General features: G+C 31.1%; 2 protein-coding genes across 6 annotated transcripts in view; one reads left to right on the top strand and one right to left on the bottom strand.

Moving 5' to 3' along the window:
- The window catches only part of LOC141459608 (organic cation transporter protein-like), a 34,639-nt gene extending 15,672 nt beyond the window's left edge, over positions 1 to 18,967 (bottom strand). For 3 of the 5 annotated variants that reach the window (XM_074138883.1, XM_074138848.1, XM_074138875.1), the window contains exon 1: positions 2,034 to 2,175. The gene's annotated coding sequence lies outside the window, so the exon portion shown is untranslated. Of the gene's footprint in view, positions 1 to 2,033; positions 2,176 to 18,742; positions 18,765 to 18,821 lie in introns of those variants that run through there. The other 2 variants (XM_074138858.1, XM_074138872.1) reach the window with 2 other exon arrangements.
- LOC141459633 (protein phosphatase methylesterase 1) overlaps positions 16,997 to 23,475 on the top strand; it is a 31,636-nt gene continuing 25,157 nt past the window's right edge. The window contains exon 1 of the mRNA XM_074138920.1: positions 16,997 to 17,196. The gene's annotated coding sequence lies outside the window, so the exon portion shown is untranslated. The remainder of the gene's footprint in view (positions 17,197 to 23,475) is intronic.

Raw genomic sequence — 23,475 nt, 5'->3', positions numbered from 1 at the left:
TTCAAGATTCTGTAAGTTATATGTAGTTGTCCCGTTTCCGAACGAATCATATAATTCGGGGTACTTTTTGTAAGTTGAAAATGCCGCTTGTACAAATATAGCGATTCTTTTTCTAATTCATTAATATATCGGAGACCCCATATTTGAACTCCATAAAGCAGCACGCTAGAGATTAAAGCTTCATTAAGTCTCTTCTTAGAGGCCCAGGAGGAGAGCCTAGATTTCAAACAAATGTTCAAAACCGAACCCGCCGCCATACGAGCCTTTGAGATTGCCTGCCTTGCTGCCCCAATAAAGAGGCCCGACTTCGAGAAGAGAACACCCAAATAATCAAGTCGTCTTTGTAATTTTTCTTTAATTGTGAATCTTTTCTTAGCCCAATACTCACTTTAATAAAATAAAACTATTAGTGCTACAAGGTTTGGCTAGGCACAATGTAGCTACTACCTAGTTAAATAAAAATAAAACTCATTTCGATATAAATCACTTTTGACAAACTCTGTAAATTAATGAGTTAGATAATTCAGTAATTACACTTTTAATATTTTAATTTTTGTAACCCACTCGAAAATTTATGTGAACAAAACTAATCTCTGATGATAATATAACAATCATTATTTTTTGAAGGAAGAAAGATTATTGGCAATTTCAGTCTTAATTTTTTGCCATGCTTTAGATCTAGGGGCTAAGTTAACTTCAGAGGTTATGCTTATGTAACATTTATAAATATTTTTTAATTTTTAACATTAAAGGTTGGTGTGTCTTCTGTCCCAACTGCTTAGGTAACCTTGCTTCCTTTTACTTTCACAATGAAAACACACTTCTCATGTATTCTTAAGATTTTTGCTGAACCCCCAGACAGTAGATTAACTCACATGCTGGCGAAGCAGGTCGTTAAAAAGCAATGCTTCTGGTTTCAAGATTGGTTACATTTGTCTGAGTTACATGGTTTCATGTACTAGACCGAGCATATACGTAATCCTAACTGGGAACAGCAAATGATAACCATTATATAAGATAAAATCAGCTGAGAGGTCTGAATTTTAATTTCTCGTTAGAAATGCCAATTTCCATGAACTTTATAAACGCCTCTAAATTACATGGAACTGAATATTGATCATCCTTCTAAGCAAATAATATTTAAAGTGCAAACGGAAATTATAATCCATGGACCACTCCTAATTATTTGTTTTCAATGTGCAACCTCAGGTCAATAGAAAGTACTTTTCATTTCTTCGCTGAATGCCTCATTATGAGAGAGTTCAGGATTCGATACGGTAAAAAGCACGTAAAGAGGAAGTTCAATGCTTATTAAATGGTAGTGGTTGGAAAGCTCTAATTAATTTTGTTAAAAATGCTCTGCGTAATAGGTGGTATTTAGTTAACGAATTAAACTATTAATTTTATATATTTTGTTCTCCTACTTTAATTATTATTACCAAATTTCTACAGTTACACGAAAAACTAGAAATCTTATATAAATATAGTTTTATTTTTTTATCACTTTCATATTCATTAAATATTTATTATAATAAATATTTAATAAAAACTTTATAAAGTTTATAATTTTTGTTTAAATGAGACTCTATCAGACGGTAATGTACCATGTCATTGATGTTTATAGAAAGAGTATGTAAGTACATTTTGTTTTCTTTGTTCAAATAAAACATTATTTTTTTTTTTTTTTTTTTTTTTTGGCGCATCAACAGCTGAGGTCATTAGCGCCCGGAGCTTTTTTCAGTGCACTGCCGGCCTCCGGACAGTGTTCTCTCGTTACAGACAACACTGTCCATCACCGGACAGTGAGCTGTAAGAAGCTCCTAGGAAGAGAAAATCTACGGGTCAGCTGCTGGATTCGAACCCGGGACCTCCGCGTGGGAGTCCAGTATGCTAACCTCATAGCTAATCCCTCCCCTCATTATTATTATTATTATTATTAGTAATTAATACCTGGCGAAATAATTTCTTAAATGTTGAAATAAGTAAAACATAGATTATTATTAAAGGAAAACCCCTAAATATTTTGTCCATACCTTTTGCACTCCCGATAATATCAAACAAAATTTATAAAATTATTGCTCAAAACCAGTAATGTACGTTACTTGGATTTAACACAAACGATAGAATATCCAGAATTGAAAATATTTAACGACAAAATAACACTGAAAGAATATAAGAATGTAAAGGAAACATGTTTAACATTATCATTATTGTTATCATGAACACTTTCAATGCCAAAACTCCCCCTGGATAGATAGTTTAAATTTTTAAGTTAAAATAGTGTGATATTATGCAATCGATTTACTCATAAGTTAGTTATGGTTAAAAAACAAACAATAACTCACTTGTTGTTATAAGATTGGTTGAAAACCAAAAGTCAAAAAATCTCAACATTTGTTTTTTTCAATACTTTTCGGACATAATATTCAACATAAATTCTTTTATTGAAAATATTCTCCAGTTAAAATTGACAAATTTCTTCCAACAAAGCATCTAAATAAATATTGAAATTTCACCCAATAAATATAAGATATAAATTCTCGTTAAAATTGTTTCCCTTTAAACTTTGCAAATTCTATGCACTGTCACTTTTTAATCCGAAGAATAATTTGCAAATTTTTTTGAAATGCTGGCTGTCCGCCACAGTACTCCGAAACTCCCCCTCCATTTTGCAAAAATAATAATTTAGTTTCTCTAAATTGGATTTTCACGGAAACTAAGAGTTATTTTTCCCGGAAATATCTCGTACATGGATTACCATTTATTTCGCCATTGAGCCACCTTTATACCTATTGCTTCATTTTGGAGATAAATGTTCGCATTCAACAAATATGCCGCACTATTTTCTGTAGATCAAAAGAAAGGGAATGAGGTGTTTCCTCAATGTGATGTTGCAAACATTTTTTTGTTGATGATGCGCGTAATGTGCAGGGTAATACTCCCGATGCAACACCACCATTGTTATTCCTCTTGCAGTACCTGATATTGAATACTCTACGAGTATACTCTGTACTGATACTGAATTAAAATGTAAAATTTTTAAAAGTTTTCATTGTAGCTTATTAAATCCTTAACAAAAACTTACAGTTTAAAATGTTAAGTATAAGGGTTGATTAAACGCCAAAAGGTACACAAATCAGCAGTACCCAACATTTCATGAATACTTCATTGATATTATTTAAGTAATTTTACTGCATTAATTTTCATTAATATTTCTTAGAATTTATTAGATGTCACAGACCCTTATGCTGGCCACTTTCATCTACAAATATTTGTTCAAGTAGCACTGTAGATTGACTATAATATCTATTTATCTATAATAATCAAAGTATTAATTAAAGGTTAAAAAGAAAAACGTTATAAAAAAAAATTAAAAAAATTATGAGGCTAAAAAATTCAAAAACTTTTTTAAAAATTGCTTAAACCAACATTCATCAATGATTTTATTTTATTTATTTATTTTTAAATAAAAATCGTCGGTTTAAGTTCATTCTTCGATTAAAGTAATTGTTATTTTATGTAGTAGTCAAACGTTTGTAAAAATAAGTAATAAATAATCTGGCTTTATCGCAAATAATATAGTTTTCTTCAATTACATTCTCAATCTAGGAGTTCTTCCCACAATGTTGTATATATGTAATATAAAATAAATAAAATATACATATTTTTTAGGACAGCTAATTATTCCAGTATTTTACTATAAGTAAAATTAGGGGGACTAAATTAAATTATTGAGAAATGAATAATTATTGTTGAATACTCTACTTGTTATTAACTGTGTGTTATTTGTGCTCACGAATATTTTGGTAAGACGAATTCAAGACTGAAACATTGTTTTATATCCTCCGTGATTCAAATTTAAACAATAGTCGACTCTAACTTTGTCTTTTTCCACTTCAACATGCATGCATATATGACTACTCAGAAAAAAGGGCATATTAAAGATAAATCAGAAGAATAATTTGGAATAGAGTTAAAATAAAGTACCTATTAAATAACGAAGATATAATATACATTTAATCATAATTATAACAAAAAAATATTATGAATGAACTGGCCAGCATAAGGGTCTGTGACATCTAATAAATTCTAAGAAATATTAATGAAAATTAATGCAGTAAAATTACTTAAATAATATCAATGAAGTATTCATGAAATGTTGGGTACTTGCTGATTTGTGTACCTTTTGGCGTTTAATCAACCCTTATACTTAACATTTTAAACTGTAAGTTTTTGTTAAGGAGATTTTTGTACCTTTTGGATAGATTTTCCTTTTTGTCTATTTTACAAAGTTACATATCTGCTTTACAGATTTTTTTAAAATTTAGAATAAGAAATTCTATTATTATAACCTGATAAGGTGTTAAGTCGGAACCGAAACTACCACTGGAGAGATCTTTTTAAAGAATGATTATAGTTGCGGTCCCCAAACCATCCTCAATAACAAATTTTTTTTAGAAAGCGTTTTGAATAAAATAGGAAGGTATTTGTATGTAAATAGCAAAATTAAACTGCGATTTCAGTACTTCCTTTTAATTGGAACAAGAAAAATAAACTGCGATTACAGTGATTCTCCCTAAAAGGCAAAGATTTTGAATCGAACGACAATTCATTGATGTAAATCGGTTCACTCATTGATAATTTTAACGATTGCAGTACTTCCTCTTAGTAGGTGTAAGAGCATGATGGCACTTCACAGCCACGTAGAGGAGCTTTAATCACTTCTTCGTGCTAAATTTTATCAAAATCGGACTAAGCGTTATAGAAATATTGGTAATAATAGTTTTAGAAAGGGCCTTATTTGGGTGGGGCAAACTCCCCTCCTTATGAGGCATACCGTCGAGACTTTTAAAGTGCAGATCTGTATAAAATTTCGATTCGAATGACACTTCATTTTTAAAAATCGGTTCACGTGTCGATAATTTGAAACGATTGCTATACATCCCCTTAACAAGTGTAAGAGCTGATCGCCGCTTTAATGTTACGTAGGGGAGCCCTAACCCTATCATCCTACCAAATTTTATCAAAATCGGGCCAAGATTTACAGAGTAATTAGTAATAATAATTTTGGAGGGGGCCTTACATAAAGGGGGTTAACTCCTCTCCCATTCGATGTACAGCGTCGGGACCCCCAAAAGGCACATCTACATAAAATATTGAATCGAATGACACCTCATTCATGAAAATCGGTTCACGCGTTTAGGCGCTACGTTGTTTACAAAAAAGGTAACAACAAGAAGAACAAGAAGAACAAGAACATTTTTTGAAAAAGCCGTTTTTGCTCATTTTCGGCAACTTTTTTCTCGAAACCTATTAGATCTGGGTGGTTGCAAAAAAATTACAGTTATAAAGGAGGGTTTGGAGTAAGATTTAAAGAAAATTTGGGAATTTTATCTTTTATAGAAAAAGAGAAAAAAATTGTCAAAGTTGGGTGTTTTTCAACGTTACGCTTTTTCGTGCAGTTTTTGATGGTCAACCCTTATACAACTGTCCTACCGGACAGTTTTAATACTCAGTTAAGAATCTGGACAATGACTTTAAATTATGTTGTTAATGTCTTCTTCTTCATCTTCTTTCCTGGCTCTACAACTCAATGATGTGGGTCTTGGCCTCCTCCTTTCCCTTGTTGTTAATGAATTGCTTCAAATCAGAATGCTGATTCATTTTTTATTCTTTCAACTGATTTTTTTTCTTTTTTTTGAGTTTTTTTTTTAAATATATGTACTTAAATATTTTGATAATGTACAAGAGTACGCTGTTAAAAAGGAACACTTCTCAGGAGCCGGTAATGCTCTAAAAAGGGTCCTAACTTTTTTTTTTAGTTGAGTCTTATTGAGTGCAATGATGAAGCACCTCAGTAGTTTAAAAATAAGTATTTTTTTATTTTATGGGGATGATGGGTCATCTTACGTCTTACTCGAAATTAACGCATGGACCTTTCTTTTCCCAAATAATCCTTAGTACTTAGCTCATTGTTTGGTTCGCAATATTCAAGTGCCGATCAATTAATTTGATTTCAATTCAGTAATAGTAGTATTCAAAATCAGGTATTGCAAGAGGAATGACAATAATGGTGGTTTTGTATCGTGAGTCACCTTAAACCAAACAATAAAATTGTTATGAGCGTTTCCCCGTGGCAGCTAGATTCCGTCTTAAAAGTTTGTTGATCCACTCAACGCCTGCATAAGTAGATAGACTTTACCTACTCATTTTTTTCACGAGTCATTATTGTAAAAACATTACTATATTATAATTAATTATTCCAAAATTGTTTTCATATACTCGTACACCAAGATCAGTACTTGGGTAATAGTCGAGAAAAATGGAATTTTAAAAGTAATTAATGGAATTCTAAAAGCATCAAATACAATAAAAAAATTAAAACAAAATGAAGGTTTTTTTTTTATTTCAACGCCAAGGATAAATATTAATACTGACACATTTTAATGAAAACAGTAAAGAGAAAAACAATATTTTGTGTATGAAATAATAATATCTAATATTTTATGTAACCATTATTTTTAAAATTTAAACTGAACTTATATATAAATAGAATGCTTTTTATTACGTCTATAAATGTTAGGTAGGAGGAATTATTGCTATCAGGTTACAATTTTATTTCGAGATTTCACTGGAAATATTTGCTTTGGGGTCCCATGAGTCCAAAACTGAAATTTCTATACAACTTGGTTTGTGTGTGTTTGTAAGTTCGTGAGCATAACTAAAAAAAAATAATCGTAGAAAGTTTAAATTTGATATTAGGTCTGAGTTCCACCATCGGACCATTAATACAAGTATGAATAACATTTATAAATTAGAGGATGTGAAACACAGCAAGTGAAATTAGTATGTCACTTTCATTCTTATAATGTTACACGTATACAACTAAATACATTTGATAATAGTATTTGCATAAATGCTATGATAGATGCATCAATTTAACAGCAATTAAGAGCGTTATGACATGCAAGCATATTGAATCATCTATTTTAGTTCTCATCATTGATCATCTCTCAATTCTCAATCTCTTTATAGGTTAGTACTGATACGAGGCTTTTTTGACTGGTACTGAAGTGATAATAAGAACATATACCTGATAATAAAACAATAGGAAATCCATTCATAAAAAAAAAATCTGTATTCTGACCTCCCAGTATATGGTATCAGTAAGGTCAATGAAGAAGATCGAGGGCAATAATTAGTATTCTAAGATGAGGAAGAATAACTGGTCATGAATAAAGATGTCACATATCTTTTGCTAGTGGAAGGGTAGCCACTCTGACCCAGCCAAGGTAGCAATCCAAAAAGAACTGTTCCTAATTTCCTTATTGTTCATCTGGACATTAAAGTGATACCATGAATCGAAAAAGAAAAACCTTGATATCATAGCTTGAAGAGTCCAACCATACGGTCTATTTAATTAAAACTTGCAGGAAAAAAAAGTTGGGTATCAGAGGGCAATTAGAAGTACTTTCTGAAGAGAATTGGTCTCTTTCACCGCTTCTGGGTCTTTCTAAGTACTTTTCTTTCCAGAAGGTATAGAAACATTAAATAAAAAATCGATTGCACTTTTGGAATAATTAAAAGTAATGTCATTAACATATTTTTATTTCATTACTTATTCAATAATAATATTTAGGATTGATTAAATGTCAAAAAACCCTATGACCGTTAAATTTCATAAAATATTTTTCTTCAATAAAGAATAGCACTCGCAATATAATTTAGTTCCAGGTAAAGTTCGATAAATAAAAAATTAGCTGGTTATATAAAAAGACAAGGCATGATAGAGTTTATAGGCTTGAGCTCATCAATAAAAGTAGCCTAGCGGTTAGAGGTGAATGATTAAATAAAAAGTATGATAAAGATAAATAAGAAGAACAATTTTGAATAAAGTATTCAAACTGAAATAAACATATTAATATATTTTATCAAAAAATATATTGTAAATAAAAACGATCTGAATGTGAAAGCTAATAAATTCTAAATGAGAATTAATTAAAGCAAAATAATTTGAATGATGTCATTGATTTTATTTTTATCATTTTTAACCAAAAAATCTGGTGTGAACCCTCATTAGTTTTCGAGTTGTTACTTAAAGGAACAGTTTAAACACCTTAAAATGCACCAAAAATTTTCCCCCAAAAAAATTATACTAATAAAAATTTTTTTTCTACACACAAAGTTATAGAAATTGAAGAATGCACTTTTGAAAAAGTCTCAGAAATTAATTGAAAAATCAATTCATTAATGTTGCATATGCGGTACTTTAGGAATTTTCAACAAATTCATAATTTTATCAAAACATTTAACCCTCTTTATAATATATTGTATAATACACACAGACGTACATAACACTGAAATAGTACTTAGTAGGAAATTTGTGTAAATCAACACTGTTGCAATGATGAAAAAACGTTTACAGTAAATCATCTGAGCTATCATTGAAATTATCACCAAAAAAAGTGAATAATCCACTCAACAAATTGGTAGTTCCGATTGTTGGGTTTCCATCAAAACACAGTAAGAGAAAGTCGTGTGAGTCTTCACTATAGATTTTTTACATACTATTTAATAACAAATGACCTCCAAAAGTTTTAGTTCAAGTGTAAGCAATGTCCTTCAAGAATGAAATGAATTAAATTCCAGTTTAATTCAAAGTACTTGAACTTTGGAATTTCTAATTCATTGTTATTTCACCAACATTTATAAATAAAAAATTAATGTTAGTTAATTAAGAAGATTAAATGGTAAGTAAGTAACAAAAAGCCATTTTTTGCGATCTTGTGCAATTTTCGTTCTTGATCTTAACTAAACGTTCTTTCTTTAAGCACCCTAAATTCAATTGTTTAAGATGAACTATTAAAATTTAATATTTTAAAAACGAAAAATTGCAATTAATTTAAATATCCCAATCCAATATTTACAAACCAAATATTGCTAATGTAATTTTTAAGTATGAAATCTCGAAAAATGATACCTCGTACCTACTCATATTAAAAAGAGGATTATATCAACAGAAAGCGCTGCTCTACATGTAGTTAGATTCAGTTAGTACTTCATGAATTAAAAAGTAGAAATAGAAATAGAAAATAAATTTATAATTCTGGGACTATTGTCCCCTAGGAGTAAAAACATATGAAGTTAGAGGCCCTATTAGTTTGGCCTGTATTTTAAATATTAGTAAGTAAAAAGTAGTAAGTAAAATTACAATAACTGAATATAATGCTGTGACCTACCGATCAGTAGTTCAGTAAAACAACACTGAGTACATGTTTGGACGCGCAGTGCTGAACAAAATAAAAGATTTCACCCCTTGGTACGTTTTCTCCCCATTCTAGCAGATTTCAGATCTTTCCCGACTACCAGCAACTGTCATGTATCGCCAAATCTGGCAACACCATCTAGTTACATTGCATCTACATACCTACCCATTAGGCAAGTTTATAAGTGGAATTTCTGTCAAACCTAAAGCACTAATTTCTAAAAGTAAATGAAACTGCAAAACCGGTCAGGCAGAAGAAAAACAAGCATGCTTCGACGAAGAAAATTTATCATGTTAGAAGACAAATTTCCACTTAAGATTGCAATAATTATTTGAGGATTAAGTAGTGAGGACTGCTTTTTGATTTTGTTTATCCCCCAGAATTGGATTTGGGCAAAGTTGAAGGAGAATCACTATCAAAGAATTATCTATTATTACAAAATATCACATCCAATGATAAATTCGAGAGCCCAAACATCAAACATCTCGCGTCATCCTCAATTTGGTTTATTTAAAATATTTTGTATGAATGATGATTAAAATTAGGAACCCTTATTTACGATTCAAAAAGTTCGCAATATTTATAACGAAATTCAATAATAATCTCGCCTTATCACCTTCTTTTTTGTATAACTGACTGGTTTCGGACTTTCATCCATCATCATAAGTTGAATAACTAGTTGGATTAACCGTAAAAGTCAACAAATTTAGCGTGAAATGGCTCACGTGACTCGAAAATGACTGTGCCCAACAAACTCCTCCTCTACAAATGATTAACGTGATGTTACTCTACACCTGCTCCGGGTGGAGCCTGATTTGTTGTAGTAACATCAAGAAACTCCAGACAACACAGGACAAATTTCGCAGACTTTCCTCGACGCACTAAAATTGACACACTGCACGAGACTGCGTCCATAATCCCTGCACACTCCGTAATCCTAAATCTGAAACTCCTTTACATTCTAGACTGTCATTCAAATCCACTCTGCCGCGACATAGCCTCCTACGATCCTTCTATTCCCACAAAACACATACATAAGACACAAAAGAATAAAACACATCCTTCTCTCACTTTCTAAACCAGCTGCAGGTTTTTCCTTCCTTTTCGCTGCATTCTGTATCCTTCACATCTTAAGCTTTCCCCCGTACTATTATAACGAAGAGGTTACAATGTATTGTTCATTAGTCCTTCATGTATTTATTTATTGCACAACTTATAAAAAAGATAAATAAATTGTGAAACGGAATCTTACTTAAAATAAATTTCTCTACACTAACTGGGAGAAATTAGCTGAGTAGTTAGAGTATTGATTTCCCACGTGGAGGTCCCGGATTTAACCCGGCTCCTGTTGCTTAGATTTTCTCTTTCTAGGGGCCTCTCCACTGCCCGGTGATAGTTAGTATTGTCTGTGATGCTGGCAGTGTACTAAATAAAAGCTCTGGGCGCCAATGACCTCAGACGTTGTTGCGCCTTAAATTAATAAACAAATACACATGTCTTATGCATGTAGATGATGTAGTGCTAATGTACTATGACCTCCAAAAGCTTGAATGTAATGATAAACATAAATATTGTGAGACGTGAAACCTTACAGTCAATTGTAGTCGAAAGTTTGTTAGGAAGAGATGGACGGCGAGAGAAAAACGAGTCTTGATAGACAAAAAAGCTGCCTGAAAGTCTGAGAAAGTTGCGACACTGAAATTGATTATCTATGTTCTAATAATCTCAGCACAAATAATTGCTACTAGATCTTTTTAAAAAACTGTACCCAGTTTTCTGTTCCTTAGATTAACTTCATAAACCTTATTTGCCACTTTCCTACAGCTTCAGCTCAAAGTAATTATTAATTATCTATGACAGTCGATTACTATTTTATAGCTCAATAAGATTACGTTGCCAAAATTATTTTACATAACATAAATGTATTCCTGGAAATATTCATATAAAGTGATTGTGTTACATCCTAAATGAAAGAATAGCTTTAAAATGAAAAAGTAATGCATTTATTACTTATTTATTTAGTTATGTTTCAATAGCACTGGGTCACTGCTAAATTTGAACTTCAGCGTTCTGCGCGCCAAAACTGTAGACTAGACTGTGTGCTCATGTATTCTAAATTAGATAGAAGATATTGAACACCATTACAAACATTACAAAGGAGATGCCCCATTCTACAGCCATTAAAAGAATTAATAATTCTGCAATAATAATTCTTACAGCCGGGAAAACCCTTTCTCTTTAGATTTGATTGATTTTTTTTATACAGAAAAAAATTAAAAATTATTGTTATCATCTGGAAGAAAAACGCCTGTAGTTTCTATTGATTGCATCCAATTATGAATAATGACTTTCGAGAGGAATTTATTTATCTTTTTATTTAATTTTTCCTCTTTTTGCGTTTAAGTTTAATAAGTTTTAGCAATTAAGTTATTATTTAGATTTTATTTTTCCTTATTATTATTTGTACCATTATTATACCTTTTTTTTTACTTATTTATTATTATACGATCTTAGGGTGTTCTTATAGAATGTGATTATTTCATGTTTGAAACGCTGATTGTCCATTATGCAGCAGACTGTAGCAATTGGAAAGAGTACATGTTTTTCTGTTTGGGAATTTCTTTAAAATAAACGCTCATTATTAGTGGCGGGTGCTTGGACTGCACTGGACATTAGCCCCTATCATTATTATAGCATAGTTCTGATTCTTCTTCAGTATCCAACCTGGTTAAAGAGCTCATAACACGTTTCAAAATAGAGAAAATTTTACTTCCTCTTCAAGCTCTGAACACTTAACAATTTTTGCACAAAAGTACTTGTAAGTTTGGCATTATTTTGTATGTTTTTGAATACTTCTTGAACTCAGTTATTACTTTCACTGACTCTAGTGTAGTAAAAGAAGGTACTGTAACTGGGCAGATTTTTTTATTTTGAGTCCCCTATAGTTTACTTCCTTGAAAATAGTTTTTAAATTATTCTTTAAAACTTCGTGGCTGAAGTTGGATACTCAGTTAAGTTACATTTTAAATATTAATGTACGCTTTTACAAACTATAATGTTGGTGAGAATAAAAAAGGGTCAAATAATAATATTAAGTTTCGAATATTAAGAATTTTAATGAATTAGAACTATGAGAACAGTAAAAAGGTAAATCGAGTGATTGTTCAACCAGATTTTTTTATAATAAGGCGTATCAACAACTGAGGGACCTTTACTGCCGGCCTCCAGACAGTATACTCTCGCTACAGAAAACACTTCAATAGCTGCAAGAAGCTTCTAGGAAGAGAAAATTTCAAACCTGAGTTTTCAGCAATGCTTCCTTCTTCTACTACAAAAAATAAATAAATTGGTTTGTTTTCCTAATTAAACGAACCGAGAATGCAATAATAACAAAAGCAAAAATTAATTAAATCAGGTTTGTCCTTTTTTAGTTTTAATCAAACAGTGTTAAACCATAACAACGCACAAACGAGATAAATTAAGATACATTCTTTTATTGCTTATTTATAATTCTTAATTAATTAAATAGTTTGCCAGAATCAAGGAGAGATATTTGAAAGACATAAAAGAGGAATTATGAAGATGTTTGAAATATTTTTTGTACTGATCATAAAAAAACTAATTCATAATTCCAAGTACAAACAATACTTTAAAACAATAAAATTTCTTCTAAATGATGCTAATCTGAATTTTGATATTTTAATTTGATTTTCGTAGTAAAAAAAAATAAATCTTTTTTTCTTCTTCTTTAATTGAAGGAAATATAAATTGTGATAATGGTTACAATAATTCTTGAAGTAGGCCATCGGAGAACATTTTAACATTAACATTTTTGCAGTAGTTTTAATTTACATAATTAATACTTGAATTATCATAGTATTGAAAGTCACAACCAGCTCACACAATAGCCTGTGGAAGACAAGAAATTTTTCGAAACGACGAAAAATTAAAAGTAGTTTTATCGACCGAATCCTCGCAAACATATTCTACAATTTAACGTTTTTCTTTTGTTGTAATATTAATTTGTAAAAGTAAAATACTGCCTATCTCTTCAGGGGGACTTTACGTCCAATTACCAAATTACGTGTCGTGGACGGAGGCGATTAGCAAAAATACTTTTCAATAAATTCGTTTTATTAACCAGTAAATAAAATCCTAGGCAAAACGAGAATCGAACCAAGTACCAAATACATCATACCTTTGCGGGCCCTGTCCTGTGGCAAATAATTATTTTTTGTTAAAGCACAGACTAAAAAAATAATCCAGAAGGAAGAAAGAAAAAAGCCAATTTCAGTCATTACTGAATTACTAAATGACTGAATTAATTAATGACTGAAATTGGCATTTTTCTTTCTTCCCTCTGGATTAATGAATCTGTCACCAAAATCAATGGGCAATAAAAAAAATAATTGGGTAATAAATTATTGCAATTAAATTAAATTAACAATTATTAAACACAACTCTTCGCTATTGTTGAAATGGACCTCTCTTTGTTTTCTTTCTAACTGATTTATTCTTTTACTGCTTAGCCCTTCTTTATTTATGTGTCTTTTTGCAGCATTTCTTCTGGAATTACTCTTTTCTGTTTTTTTCTTCTGTTTCAACGAGAGGATTATTGCTAAGGTATTTTTTTATTTCCTCTAACACATATAGTGTTTGGATTAATTTAATCAATTCGGATTTTTCCTTTTAATGCAACTTAGGGTACCTGAAGCTGTAAAGCACTCTGGTAAAAAATACTTGTAATTATTTTAGAGGTGAAAGAAACAAATAAAAAAAAAAAAGAAGTTTTTAGTAACAAAAACTACCAATATTAATTTTGACTTATCATCCTCTACTTCTGGGCATCTTAGATTCTGTGATGCAGAAGTTTGAGTGCTGATGTAGTGCTGTGCTGTAGCTTAAGCATATTGCGCAGTTGCTATTTTTACTGTTTGGTTACTATTTAGTTTTAGGTTCTAAACTTAATATGATACTTTAAGCCCCCCCTCTAGTTTGTTCACGTTAGCGCCACTGTCATTATCAGGTTGATTGCGTTTTAAACGGCTAATACCATTTTCAAGAACTCTTGCATGAAGTACGTAACTTTCGACAATGTGAAGTTTAATTTTTGTATTGAAAATTTACAACTACAGATCAACAAATAAATGATCAGACAATAGAAACATGGATGGAGGAATCACGTAATGATGACTCCGAAAGTAATAATATTTAATTATTGATTCCCACAGTTTCCACGAAATTCTAGCGGCCATTGCCACCTCAAGTCGCCAGGGAGTGTAATAGATGAGAACTGGTAAATTAATGGTCAGGAAAGAGCGAATGAAATTTTGTAATAAATCTCTGATGAATAGAAAGAATGTTTAAGGTCATGATGAATTGTTTTGTTAAAGACATAGACATACAAAATATCACTAAACAAAATTACTTTTTGGCCTGTGCCATCCATTGCAGCTTGTAATGAATAGAATCATAGAATCATTTTTGGAATCTACATAACTAATCATTTTAAAATTAGAACAGTAGGTAGGTTCCTTTCGATATTTATTTCTATAAAATACTCTACCTGCCTATTTAGAATCTATAATTAAGAAATTGATTATTTGTTTCCCTTTTGTTTGGTAATCTCTAAGGCATCGTTGAAATATCATAAACAAATTCATTCAGTAATTCATAACAATAATTGTAAACGGATAAATTCAAACCTGGAATATAATCTAATTGCCTAACTGCCCCAAATAAAACATAAATTTGAGGAATTGAGCAGCAAACACCAGATTATAAGGAGTTAAAGTTCTGAAAATAACTACATGGAAGACATATTTAGCAATACTCAAATTCAAAATTTCTGTTTTTGCAACTTAGAGGAAAGGAATAGCCACTCATTTACAATAAAATTAATTGAAAAACGTTTGGCTTGAAAATCAAACATAAGCATTTGAAAACAATCTAAAGTCAAAGATCAGTCATTTTATTGATGTACTCTGCTGAACATTGCTTGAATACAAAGTTCTTGATTTGGTTCCAAGCAATTCAGTAATTATGTCTGTCAAGGCATGCTTGATTTTTTTTTTTTTTTATTCTTTCCATGCAGTTACCATTAATAAGTGAAAAAAAGTCACCAATAAGTAGAAATAAGCATTTACTAAAAACAGAATATAACCCTTTTTCAACCTCCTGATAAAATCCATTTATTTCCATATTATTACTTCTATTTCTAAAGACAGGCAAACGAAAGAAAAGATTTCATGAAAAGTTCTTATCTGGAGGTAATTATAGCATTTAAGCATTTAATAATTATGAGTACAAAGGTACAAAATGCACGTAACAAGGAGATAAGGTAAAAAAAAAACAATAATCATATTGAGATATTACAGTACTTAAAAAAATACATAACATATCAAAAGCAAAGAAATAAGATGGAAGAAAATAAATAAATCAAATTAAAACAAATTCGAGTTACCTCAGAACTTACATAGTATGTAAGTTACTCTTACGAATTGCACAAACAATAAAAATCAAAGAAATAAGAGAACAGAGAAATTGACGTAATAAAATATGGTCGATGTATACGGTATTTACAAAAGAAAATTGTTCATAACATTAAAAATACGTCAAAAATCAAAATAGTATTAAGACGCAATAAAATACAGATTGAGGTGTAAACTTAATTTACACATTCATAAAACTTCAAAAATAAGCAAGCAATGGAAGAAAATAAATTGAATAGATAAATTTATTAATAAATTAAATAAAAAACAAGGTCCAGCTATACAAAACTCAACAAGAAATAAAATAGTAAAAAACAATAAAATAAGTAAATTTGCAAGAAATAATCAGTATCTTCCACACTACATCAATAAAACCATAACTACATACATATTTTATCTTTCGTTTTTTTTATTTTCAAAATGAAGGAATTCTTTTTGGTACAGCCCAGATTTTTAAAAAATCTGGTTTGAACACTCATACGATTACTCTTTCCCCAATTTATTCAAGTCAAAACTTGAAACCTACATTTCGAACAAAAAGATAGTTAATATTAAACCATACAGGTAGAGAAGTCAATTTGGAAAAACGACTTTTTAGAACTCAGTAATTCTTAAATGGATATTACCGGAGAAAATGCAAAATATAAAATCTGAACGAGTACTGCAAATCCTTCACTCAAAAAACTCAAAATATATTTGATTAAAATACTTTCTTTTTTTTACCAGGAGTAATAGAAAGTAAAATTATAAAAGTTTCGGCCATAGTTTGCTAGTAATTGTTTAAAAAACAAACTAAATGAAAACTAAAAATAATTATTTAACTAATATGATAATTTATGAAAGTTATAAATTAGTTTCTTCTTTTTTATCACACATCTTATGTTAAATGTTTTGACGGATTTTTGAATAGCAATTATTTTTACTTTTTCAAAGCCAGTTTACTAGTTGACGAGAAGTATTGTTAAATACCTATTTAAAACGACTACAAGACTAGTATGGACAGAGATTGAGTTTGTCCTTTATTTCTATATATATATATATATAAAACTGTCCTTGACACTGCACTGAATTTAAAGCTTTGCCATGCATAAAGACCAACAATCTGACATTGGATGTTTGTATTCGGAAGTATTCGATGAGATGACCTCTGTAAAACTAAGGTCAGAAGAAACTTTGCTTGCCCGGTGTTTTGTTTAGCTAACTAGTACAAACATGATTGAATGTGTTGTTGACATCTCTACGACTACTTCAAACAATTGGATTAAAACGCTCAAAAAATTTCTTTTATTCAAATTCTCACAGTTTAAGTGACAATTTTCTGCGTATTTTAACAACTACAATTTTAACACATAGTAAAATAAGTGACCAGTGAAAACGCAAATCACTTTACAGGAAAGCCCAGATACCTCTTCTAAAATCAATTGTCCAAATAAAAATTTGTAAGTAAAACTGATAATTACTTACGTGAGTTTATTAATGTCTATTATTGCAGGCGGGCTTTACTTCCTAGAACTGATCAGATGTCATGGACTTCCACCTTAAGTTAAATCCATGGCCTAGACCGGGAACCGAACCCATTACCTTAGTACTTCTTTCCTTTGCGATCATCGACTCTAACAGCTCGACTAACGAGTCACCAGACATGAGTTTATTATTTTCAGTTTAGAGTTCAGTTAATCTGGTTTAGTGAAAAATCTAAGAAAACTGTAAAAACCTTTTTGGAAATCGCACTTTTGGTAAAGCCATTTTCTTTAAAATAAGAATTTTTGTATCCCTATAAAAGCAGTCTACCCCGACTATTAAAGCTCCTAATCCAATTTTCCTGTTAAACTATTTTAAAACTGACATAAGGACTGCGAGTGCATTGTGTGAAAAAAAGCTTTTTAGTCCTTTTAGATAAGATCTCAAAAAAGTAAAAAATGTATTTAGTAATGCGGTACTTTGGGTTAAGCGATTTCATTCCCTAAAATTCTGTTATCCAATTAAAGTACTCAAATGAAATGTTAAATCTTATCTTTCAGCAATTATTCTATTTTGAGCTCAGAATGATCACACAAGGTCTATCTAAATGTTGAAAGATTTCTGTGAAAGATTAAAAAGGTCTCAAACAGGTTCCGGTTGAAACCAGATACCAAAAAGTTTACATTATCGCACCCATTACTGTAAAAGTAACTTCTTTTCCATTGAGCGGAACTACGGAAAATTACCATATCAATTTTTGAGTTTTTAAATACGAAACTGTAGCCAAGTTCCCTTAGAAAGCATAAGAGCCCCAAGAAGCATCCAGTCTGAGCTGTTTAGATTTTTGGTCAGAGGGCAATGATTCCAGAGAGAGATTCTGAGGAGCTATAGAATCATTTTATAAGCAAAGCTAAGATGTACCTTAGTACAGAGTTCGATTCTTGGTCTAGGCCATGGATTTTATTTAATGCTTAATATGAGAAATTTATAGAAAAGTAGGTTTGCTAGTCGCCTCCGTCCGAGACACCTAATATTGGTAGTTAGACGTAAAGCCCGCCTGAATAAAAATAGGCATTAAATTTCTTTTATTTTGTTTTATCTATATTAATGAAGATAAAAGTAACTTTATAGTGATCACCGGATTTATTTTTCTTTATAATAAACACGGAAAGCCTTTGGGTTGTTACAGGTACGATTTTTGTTGTTGTTAATAAAATAGAGAAAATTTTGATCGAGCAATAATTTTATTGATGTAGACATGAAAGGATGCCTTTGCAAAAATAAAATATGAAATTCTATTCTACAAGAATGCAAGATAAAAATTAGTTTTAAGCTAATTTTGTCATTTCAGTGTACAGGAATTCAGTAAATGATTTAATTTATTAACTGCAGCCTAAATGGTTGAGAAAGTAAAGATTGATCAATTGATTTTTGTTTTTTCTCTTCATTACTTAGATATAATAATAAGTTTTAGTATTTAGAAGAAATATTTATAAAAATAATATTGATAAGAAATTCATTTACCTAGCGAAAGGCAACATAAAAGTTGATAACGCATTCAAAAATAAAGCGAACTTAACAATAGTATTACAATGACACTCACCTATTAAATGGGTATGTTTCCAGTCGACGAAAAAAAAACAAACTAATGTTTCAGTTAGCTCTACAAGTATATTTATACACTCTTTAAGAACGTCACATTCAATGTTATACCTGCCACCGCTGAAGCTCAGCAATAAGTAATAAACTAACTTTTAATTCAATCTCTCATCTACGAGGCTCAATCATGTTTTTTCTTATTTATTAATAATTGATGCAATAATTAATTATTTGAAGATATAAACATCATTTAATGAAGGAGTTTTGCTTAAAAGTAGTGGGATAATCGTGACAGTCTTTGAAATCTTATGCTTATCTCCTTAACAAAAACTTACAGTTTAAAAAGTTAAGTTTAAGAGTTGATCAAACGTCAAAAGGTACACAAATTACCAAGTACCCAACATTTCATTCATCAACTCGTATTATCAGCCAATCAGAAACTTTCGAAAAAGCTTATGTGTTTTATTCAAATTTGATAACTACTGATATCATTTTGAAAAATGAATTTTCAAAAATATGTTTAGAATTTATTAAAATTCACAGACCCTTTATGCTGACCACTTCCATTTAATAAACTTTTTGTTAAAATAATTTTGATTAAATCTTTACAAATAGTAATTAATAGGCGCTATATTTCAACTCTACTTCAAATTAATTTTATTTATTTATCATTATTATGAATAATCATCACATCATACGCAAATTAAAATTGAAAAAAGAAAGAGTTGGTCTATTAATATCAAATAATAGACAAAATTTGTCATAATTTGAATCACGGAGTTAAAACAAAATTTCAGTATCAAAGAAGAATTTGAGAGCACACATTATACACAGTTAAAAATAACTCAATAACTAGTTGCAATAATAATTCACTTTTCTTTTCTTTTTTTAACTTTATTTATTTTCACAACTGTAGTACATTTCTGCAATTAGTGAAGCTAAGTTTTTAACTAAAGTGAAGTTCCGATCAATTTAACCGGAGAATGAACATAAATAGACGATGTTCATTTTCTGCTGTACTCAACTTGCATTTAAATTGGATTTCAAAATTTTATTTACTTACACTTAAAAATTAAATTCGAGCCACCTCACAAAGGGCATTTTTAAACACTGTCAAAAAATAATTGTTATAATAATTTCGTTACTGTGTGTTGATATATGCACTTTTGTAAAAAGTGTTTTAAATTATTTAGCTCCATGAATTTTCTATTTGTGTTTTGTTTTTTGTTTTTTTTTTATAAATGGCCAACATAGGGTTGATTTCTAAAAAATTCTAAACAATATTATTGAAAATTTAATGCAGTCAAATTACTTAAATGACATAATTGTTATAATAATTGTATAAAAACCTTTTTCGAACGACTTTAAACGGCTGGAATTACGACCTGATGAATGAAATATTGGGAATTTGGTTATTTGTGTATCATTTAGATACATTTTTATTTTTGTTCCGTGATTTGAACTAATTTTATGATGATAACTAAGTATTCCGATATCGGGAATAATTAGGCTGATTTATTCTGGGTATACGAGGGTCGTTTGAAAAGTCCGTGCAAAGTCAGAGAGATAGCACCACTGGCGCGTATCGAGGTTATGTTTAGTTAGTAGCATCTCTTGGAAGAACACACACCAAGTTTCAGTCAGATCGGTCTATTTCTTTGTGTTTGGCATTCGTTTGAATCGAGGAAGTCGAGTGATTTTCAAAAAATGGACGAAAATGAATTTCCTGTGTTGATTAAACACTACTTTATGAAAGGCAAAACGCCTCAGGAGACTAAAGAGAAGCTTGATAAACATTATGGTGCACCTTCGATTAGAACAGTTTATAAGTGGTTTCAAAATTTTCGGAGTGGCCATATGGACACAAGTGACGCTGAACGTTCTGGACGCCCTGTTGAGGTTACTACTCCAGAAATCATTGATAAAATCCATGATATGGTGATGGATGACAGAAGAGTGAAGGTGCGTGAGATTGCTAGTGCTGTGGGCATCTCGAATGAACGGGTACATAATATTTTGCATCAACATTTGGACATGACAAAGCTATCCGCAAGATGGGTGCCGCGATTGCTCACGCTTGACCAAAAACGAAATCGTGTGAAGTGTTGCAAGGACGGTTTGCAGCTGTTCCAGAAGAATCCGCAGGACTTTAAGCGTCGTTTCGTCACTGTGGATGAAACATGGATACATCACTACACTCCTGAGACCAAAGAACAATCTAAACAATGTGTTACCAAGGGGGAATCTGCGCCAAAAAAGGCGAAGACCGTTCCTTCGGCCGGAAAGATTATGGCGACTGTCTTTTGGGATTCGCAAGGAATAATCCTCATCGACTATCTGGAAAAGTGTAAAACTATTACAGGTGCATATTATTCAGCGTTATTGGACGGTTTGAAAACCGAGCTGCAAGAAAAACGCCCACGATTGGCTCACAAAAAAGTCCTTTTCCATCACGACAACGCACCAGCTCACACCTCAGCAGTTGTGGCCGCAAAATTAATGGAAATAGGGTTCCAACTCGTTTCACATCCCCCCTATTCTCCAGACTTGGCTCCCTCGGACTACTATTTGTTCCCCAATATGAAGAAATGGCTGGCGGGAAAAAGATTTTATTCAAACGAGGAGGTGATTGCAGAAACGAATGGCTATTTTTCAGACTTGGACAAATCCTATTATTCGGAAGGGATCAACAAACTAGAGCAGCGTTGGACGAAGTGTATAAGCCTAAAAGGAGACTATGTAGAAAAATAAAAAAGGTTTACCCCAAAAAATTAAGTAGTTTTTATTTTTGCACGGACTTTTCAAACGACCCTCGTATATTCCTTGATATGTAAAGACGCCTACGCATACATTTACATCATTTTCTTGGATTTACCCAGAATCATAAATCCAATAATCATTTTGTATACTTCAATATGAAAGTAATTGATAAATATTTCTTTAATTATCATTCTAACTTAAACATAATCGATTATGCCTTTGTCCAGAAAATTCCAACCTTTAAAAGTCTATTCTGTAAAATTCAATATCTGGTTTACAGATTTTCTTAACACTTTTAATACAGTTCGAAATACTTTAATTATAACTTGATATTGTGTAGCGGCCGAACTGTAGCTACCACTGAACAGATATTGGAAAAGAATGCTTAGAATTGCTGTTCTCAAAGAACTCCACAAAAAAAAATTGCTTCATGCAGCGTAGCAATCTTCATCAAGTCTCTTCTATCCATTTCTTCCTATGTCCTAGCCACTTATTCTACCCAACTAAGACTTCTAATTAGAAGTTTTTCTTTAATTTTTTAGGGGCATCGTCTATAATGATCATCTTTTTATTATTATTATTGTTGCTGTTGTTGTTCCCTGCGCATAAAGTTTTCGTTTCAGAATCTTTTTCTGAATCTTCCTTTTATTCTAAGTCCAAGTGCATCACCATTGTAAAACTTATATCAGCATCCTTACTTAAAGCCATTTATAAAATCTTTAAAAGTTAAAGCAAAAATATTTTCAGGAACTAGCTTTGACCCTTCTACTTCAATAAATATTCTGTCTCTACTTCCCTGAGTAAACCAGTCATTGCAAGATGTTTATTCCTGTAAATATTACTCGTGAAATTGTTGTTGACTCTATTCTGTATTCTATTTCAATTTGTGTAGGTGTGTGTGTGTGCGTACGTACTTGAAAGTAAATATATTAAAAGTATTTAAATGTTCTATTTATCTATTAAAAATTCTCTTGGAAGGCCATGTTTAAGTTCAGCCGCTCATTTTTCCAGTATTAACTAACTGTTTTGAGAGGGAGGGGTTTAGCTACATATATGGTTAGCGTATTGGATTTCCACGCGTAGATTTCGAGTCTGAATTCAGCTGCTGGCCTTTAGATTTCTCTTCATAGGAACTTCTTACAGCTCACTGTCCGGTGTTGGACAGTGTTGTCTGTAACGAGAGAACACTGTCCGGAGGCCGTTAGTGCACTGAAAAAAAAGCTCCGGGCGCCAATCAGATGTTGACGCGCTTTAAATCATTTTAAAAAAAAATGTAGCCATATTATTTTCCAAACGTGGACCCATGCTTTGGAAAGAAGTAAAATTCCGAGGACAGTCAATGACATGGTCAAGTTCTGCCCGATAAGATGTCACTTTCAACCGAAAACTTATTCCTCCCTTAAAGTATCGTATTAACAAAGGCAACATAGCGTTTCGAGCCCTATTCCCGCTACTCTGCAGAGTCTAAACTGGCTGCAAGTTTTTGCATGGAAACGAACTTGCCACCGAATAAGAAGATTTAAGACGCATGAATCTGTAAAATGAACAAAGTAGAAAAATGTACATATTTTCCTTAAATTGGAAATTTTTTTCCTCTTCTAGTCTTGTTAGAAGGTTATAGTGTAAACTAAACTCCAGAAGAAAAGCTGTATATATGTTTATTTTTGAATGAAGTGTCTTTTGTCCGTCCTAGTTACTAATGACTTTTCATCATCCAAACGAACAATAAAAAAAATTTACAAATAATCTTTGACATTCCCAACGTAAGCTTCTAATCCAATAAAAGAAATAGAACGTAATAGCAATATTTTCCTACGTAATACTTTACGTTACAAAATTTCGTAGATAATTTTTTTGGTGCCTTTTCCTTTTTTATATAATTACTGATTATTGGAGTG

Source organism: Rhodnius prolixus, unplaced genomic scaffold (genome assembly GCF_049639745.1).
Source record: "Rhodnius prolixus isolate KJV_2025 unplaced genomic scaffold, Rpr scaffold_1, whole genome shotgun sequence".
Taxonomy (NCBI): domain Eukaryota; kingdom Metazoa; phylum Arthropoda; class Insecta; order Hemiptera; family Reduviidae; genus Rhodnius; species Rhodnius prolixus.
This window is presented reverse-complemented; position numbering and strand designations above follow the sequence as displayed.